The following is a 7,355-nucleotide window of genomic DNA, read 5'->3' on the forward strand; positions in this document are numbered from 1 at the left end:
TTATCATTGACATTGTAATGAATGGCAATTATCTTAGAATAGCTAAAGATTTCAACCACTAACAATGTTAACCTCCAGACAAAAATCTTCGATCGATATCCGTTAAATAATTTTTCCCTTTTCAAGGTCACCAGACATTTCATCATCATTCGTCAACATATAATTTTCTACCGACAAACAAATTATGGACTGGAATTCACTTTTTTTTGCGGATGTTTTGCTTTCGATTCGATTTACCTCATTATTATGAAGATACAACACCCAACCAAGACACGCTATTTCTCCTTCATTTTGTCTGGAATCGTCGTCTAATCTTCTGTGTTCCAACATCAGCCCTGTATTGGCCGCTTACGTTTGGAAAATTTTTTTGTTAAAAAAAATTCAAAAGCACAAATCGTGCAATCAGAAATGAACTTTGTCAGGGTGGACGAAAGAGAGACGGAAATGCGAAGTGGGAGAGAGAAAAAGTACAAAATTATATACTTTCGTTTTGGGGTGATTATAATTTTATATAATTTTGAAATTACGTGCGTTAGCTGCTCCATGGCTGGAATGCTGACTGCCAAATGCCAATCGCCATTGATAATCAGCTTCATGCCAATAAATTTTAGACACAAATGCTTGAGAGATGTTTGGATATGCATATTGATTTGTATTTTTAGAGGATTTCTATTTTGGCTGAACAAATCTGATAGTTGTATGCAGCGTTCTAATGTATATAACATAACACCCAAGTGCTGTTTGTGTCAGAACTATTTTATACATGCAGAAAAAATTGTTTCTGTTATTTAGGGCATCCAATCAAAGTTACGAATATAGCAGATGACTTTAAACCTTCTCCACCAATAGAAAGAAACAAGTATATAGAACAGTAAATTAGGCCATGCCGAATCTTAAATACCCACCACCATGAATCAAATATAAGAAATTTCGTTTGAAAACTCTTCGTTGTAACGAGTTATTTGATAATATATAGAATTTCAGGGGGGAGGGGGGGGGTTTGATGACAGATATTCTCCTAAGCAGATCAGTTCAATCAGTACGCTTCCCGAAGATAAATTTAAAAATTCTACCTTTGAAGACTAGATCAGATTCTGGATTTATAACAACCATTTTTGTTTGAGTTGTAGAGGAATCATAAACATGTCGTGTAAGGGTTACAATTTTACGTAAATCGAATAAAAACTACGTTTTATATAAGTCCAAGGAGTTAAATCGGGAGCTCCGTCTGAAACTATACACACCAAACTCAGCACACCTAGCTGTGGTTTTGAAAACCCTACAGAATCTAGACCCCAAATCGGAGGGTTTATAAGGGGAATATGTCAAAATCTGTACAGATACACAATATATTTGGAACTCATTATATTACATGTTAGCCTGATACCGAAACAGGCAATTGACGTCCAAATGCATTATATCTAATTATACAATTATTTTTCGAGCTTTATGGACAGATATAGATTAAGGAACATGGTTAATAGAGCCATTGAAAAGAAAACGCCAGATACAAATCTATACACGCCTGGACTGTACATGTTTCGGTTCGGGCGAATGAACCTTTCCACAGCCTTTAGTTTAGATCTGGCTGGGAGAGATAACTCAATTTTGGGCCCTTTATGCTAACTCCTTATGGAGAAAACATTTGGGAAATTTCCTCTTACAAATTGAATCATCTTTTCTTTTCCTATTTATGGCCCTAAAAACCATGGATAAAAACTACGGTTTCTAGAAGCTTAAGAAATAAAATCTGGAGATGGGTCTATATGGGGGCTATACTAAAACATGGACCGATACATACCATTTTCGGCACACCTACATGTAGTCGCAAAATACCTCTAGATTTAAAATTTCAGGCAAATTGGATAAAAACTACGGATTCTAGAAACTCTAGAAGTAAAAGCAGTAGATCGTTCTATACGGGGGCTATACCAAAACATGGACCGATTCTCACCATTTTCGGCATACCTATTTGTGGTCTTAAAATACCTCTATATTTCAAATTTCAGGACAATTGGATAGAAATACAGTTTCTAGAAACCCAAGAAGTAAAAGCAGGAGATCGCTCTATATGGGGCCTATACCCAAACATGGACCCATACTCACCAGATTTTCAATTTCAGGCAAATTGGATAAAAATTACGGTTCCTATAAGTCCAAGACACCAATCGGGGGATCGTTTTATATGGGAGCTATATCAAAACCTGGACTGTATAGCCCGTCTTCGAACTTGGCCTGCATGCAGACAAACGTCGAGTCTGTGCTAAATTTAAGGACGATAGCGCGATTGATGAAGACTGTAGCGTGATTACAACAGACAGACAGACGGACATGCTTGTATCGTCTTAGAATTTTTCCCTGATCAAGAATATACAGTGCTGTTCAAAACATTTGCAACCACATTTCCTGTTGAAAATAAACCGTAATTATAATGAAAATAAACATAAAAAAGAAAATAAATAAACAATAACGATATGTCAATTTTAAAGACTTAAGTGGATAAGGGAAATATCGACAAAAACTTTTTGATAATTTATAAAATTATTATACCCTCCACCATAGGATGGGGGTATATTAACTTTGTCATTCCGTTTGTAACACATCGAAATATTGCTCTAAGACCCCATAAAGTATATATATTCTGGGTCGTGGTGAAATTCTAAGTGGATCTGAGCATGTCCGTCCGTCTGTCCGTCCGTCTGTTGAAATCACGCTAACTTCCGAACGAAACAAGCTATCGACTTGGTACAAGTAGTTGTTATTGATGTAGGTCGGATGGTATTGCAAATGGGCCATATCAGTCCACTTTTACGTATAGCCTCCATATAAACGGACCCCCAAATTTGGCTTGCCGATCCTCTAAAAGAAGCAAATTGCATCCGATCCGGCTGAAATTTGGTACATGGTGTTAGTATATGGTCTCTAACAACCATGCAAAAATTGGTCCACATCGATTCATAATTATATATAGCCCCCATAAAAACCGATCCCCCGATTTGGCTTGCGGAGCCTCTAAGAGAAGCAAATTTCATCTGATTCAGTTGAAATTTGGTACGTGGTGTTAATATATGGCCTCAAACACCAATGCAAAAATTGGTCGAAATCGGTCCATAATTATATATAGCCCCATATTAACCGATCCCCAGATTTGACCTCCGGAGCCCCTTGGAAGAGCAAAATTCATACGATTCGGTTTAAATTTCGTACGTGATGTTACTATATGGTATCCAACAACCATGCAGGAATTGGTTCATGTCAGTCCATAATTATATATAGCCCCCATATAAACCGATCCCCAGATTTGACCCCCGGTGCCTTTCGGAGAAGCAAAATTCATCCGATCTGGTTGAAATTTGGTACGTGGTGATAGTATATGATATATAACAACCATGCCAAAAGTGGACCATATCAGTCCATAATTATATATAGCCCCCATATAAACCGATCTCCAGATTTGGCTTTCGAAGCCTCAAAGAGAAGCAAATTGCATCCGATCCGGCTGAAATTTGGTACATGGTATTGGTATATGGTCTCTAACAACCGTGCAAAAATTGGTCCACATCGGTTCATAATTATATATAGCGCCCATATAAACCGATCCCCAGATTTGGGTTGCGAAGTCTCCAAGAGAAGCAAATTTCATCCAATCCGGTTGTAATTTGGAACATGGTCCATATCGGTCCATAATTATATATAGCCCCCATATAAAACGTTCTCCAGATTTGACCTCCGGAGCCTCTTGGAGGAGCAAAATTCATCCGATCCGGTTCAAAGTAGGAACGTGGTGTTAGTATATGGTCGCTAACAACCATACCAAAATTGGTCCAATCACACAAAAATTGGTCCATATCGGTTCATAATCATGGTTGCCACTAGAGCCAAAACTAATCTACCAAAATTTTATTTCTATAGAAAATGTTGTCAAAATTTTATTTCTAGAGAAAATTTTGTTAAAATTTTATTCGGTTCATAATAAAATTGTCATCATTGTCAAAATTTTATTTCTATAGAAAATTTTGTCAAAATTTTATTTCTATAGAAAATTTTGTTCAAATTTTATTCGGTTCATAATCATAGTTGCCACTCGAGCCAAAAATAATCGACCAAGATTTTATTTCTATAGAAAATTTTGTCAAAAGTGTATTTCTATAGAAAATTTTGTTAAAATTTTATTTCCATAGAAAATTTTTTAATATTTTTTTCTGTAGAAAATTTTGTCAAAATTTTATGTCTTCTTTGTCAAACTGAATTATACACGTATTGGATCGATCTTTTTTGATTTAATATATACCACGTATGGACATACAATTTAGAAGATGGTGTTAGGAGGTTTAAAGATACCTTGCCATCGGCAAGCGTTACCGCAACATAAGTAATTCGATTGTGGATGGCAGTGTTTAGAAGAAGTTTCTACGCAATCCATGATGGAGGGTACATAAGCTTCGGCCTGGCCGAACTTACGGCCGTATATACTTGTTTAAACTTCTTCATTTAAATGAATTTCCAAGGTTCATATGGTAAAGCAATGCAAAGGCTCCAAAAACGGAATACTACCATCCTGTGATAAGCCCATGTAAAATTCCTTTTAGATGATCCAAATTTGCACTACTTCCGGATCAAATGTTGGACATCCAAACAACTTTTTTGGAAGCTCTTTGCTTGATGGTGGTAAATTTTGGTAAAATCACTATCGTTAGCCTCTTTTGAATTCTGTCCATAAGAGAAAGACTCAAAGTCTAGCCAAATGGCTGTCACTTATATCGGTATGGAAACGAGTTAACCTACTTTGAAGAATACCCAAAACTATGGCCAAAGTTCGCCCACATACATCCCTTTGGGATCATATTAACCCACTTTGAACTCTGTCCATGGGCAAAGTATGGAGCCACCGAAGAAACATATCTGATGCAAGAGAATGATATTGCGATAAAAATAGGTAATGGTGGCAACTACCAAATCCCATAAAGCAAAAAAAAAAAACGGTCCCACTTAAAAATGAAACTCAATCAAAAAAGCAAATCGGGGCTTATTTTCATATTGCAAACGGACCCTAAGACCAATAATGGTAATCCCCTATGTGGGACCTATTTTCGCATGCTGGGATGGGCAAGGGTGGCAACTATGCACATATTGTATCGCACCGGTTATGCTTTTGCATGGCCAGTCTTCAGCCGGGGTTTAAGACTTTCTCCTAGGGTGCTAATGCGATTCCCACCAAATACATACTCAGGAACATATTAGGGTTAATTCCGATTACATCAAAAGTGAAAATGAACCCTAATTTTATTTTGGAATCGATTTTCATGCTTCAGTTACATTTTGTTGGGGCTTATATTCATTACGAAATGTCGCCCCACATTTGTGGTTCTGTGTCATTTGGGATTTTGGGGCTCATTTTCCTGGGGCCAATTTTCATTCCGCCATTTTGAGCATTTAATAATCAAAATGTAGTTATCTGAAGGCCATAACCTACCACTCACTATCCAGCTTTTGAAATTTCAGATGCAACAGTAAATTTCCTATAAATTCTGTCAAAGTTGAATACTTGACTTTAAGTCAAATCAATTTGTTTTTTTTTTCTGATGGCTGTTGATATTTCTATGATCTTTTTTTGCAGGGTAAATAATAATTAAGTTTTATTCTCTCGGTACACTTATTTTAGAAATATCAGAGGGGTAATAAAGAAATCAGATTAATTGACATATCAGCCAGCCAAAACATTTATAGAGGAGCGTGGAGTTTAACACCACAACTGCCGATTGCTGGCAACTACATGGCATGGCATGGCAGGGCACTACAGGACAGAGAACAATTGCCCAAGAGTAATAATTTGCAATACAAAATAAACAGCACTTAGTTGTAACACTCCAAGGACTCCCAAGGCTCAAACAAAGGCTACATCTCAAAACAGCAGCAATCACAATTCACAATTGTTTGGTGGGGAGGGGGAATTTGCAAAGGGGGAAAAATTCAATTCAAAACAATGCCACAGAAGTACGAACGAATTCCGGTGCTTTGGATTTGTGAACAATGGAATTTTGAGTTTTTCTCCTTGGTGTGTGTTTTTTCTCTTCATTTTTTTTTTATTTTTTGTAGAATTGAATCTTGACAAAATGAAACGGACAGGCGGTATAGGCCAACAACTCTTGAATGCTGGTCGCTTGAATAGGGCAAATTTTTAAATACAGTGGTTAGATGAAGAGAAGTGGGACTGGAATAATTTAATTTACACAACAATTAAGAACTTTGTGGATACAGACATTAAAATTAAATTACTCTTCATTCCAACCATACAATTCACTCAAAGCAGTTATAAACGGCCGTTAGTTTGGCCAGGCTGAATTTTAAAAATTCAACTCCTTTAAAAATATGTAAATATTATATACAATTTCAGGTGATCCTTCAAGAAGATCGATTCTAATGGTAAAGTTCCCGAAGGTAAATTTTAACTTTAACATGAGATTCTGGCTGTATAAAAACCAGTTTTGTTAATCATATAAACTAAATTTTACATATTTCTTTACGGATCTAAAATACCTACAGATTTGCAATGTTGAGGCAAATCGATTAATTAACGTGGTGTCTAGAAACCGAAGAAGTCAAATGAGGAGATTGGTCTGTATGGGACCTATACAAAGACATGGACCAATACACACCAACATAGAATGAAGCCGACCCATTTTTGTCGGCGGCAACTGACACAAAGTTTTTGCCTCCGGTGGCGTCGGCTTAACGGCTAAGCCGATATAAATTTGCCTATTCGGCGGCGAACAATTATCCAGAGAAAATAATAATTTGGAACAAAAGTGTTCCATGTCCCCGGTCCAAAAATGATGAAATTAATTAATCCAATTAATTTTTTAATGGAAATTGCTTCAATCATAAAAACAATAGAATCCATTACAGAATTAATTGCTAGTAACTAATTTTTATACCCTCCACCATAGGATGGGGGGTATATTAACTTTGTCATTCCGTATGTAACACATCAGAATATTGCTCTAAGACCCCATAAAGTATATATATTATGGGTCGTGGTGAAATTCTGAGTCGATCTAAGCATGTCCGTCCGTTCGTCTGTTGAAATCACGCTAACTTTCGAACGAAACAAGCTATCGACTTGAAACTTGGCACAACTAGTTGTTATTGATGTAGGTCGGATGGTATTGAAAATGGGCCATATCAGACCACTTTTACGTATAGCCCCCATATAAACCGGTCCCCAGATTTGGCTTGCGGAGCCTCTAAGAGAAGCAAATTTTATCAGATCCCGCTGAAATTTGGTACATGGTGTAAGTATATGGTCTCTAACAACCGTGCCAAAATTGGTCCACATCGGTCCATAATTATATATA

The sequence above is a fragment of the Haematobia irritans genome, chromosome 5, assembly GCF_050003625.1.
Source record: "Haematobia irritans isolate KBUSLIRL chromosome 5, ASM5000362v1, whole genome shotgun sequence".
NCBI classification, from domain to species: domain Eukaryota; kingdom Metazoa; phylum Arthropoda; class Insecta; order Diptera; family Muscidae; genus Haematobia; species Haematobia irritans.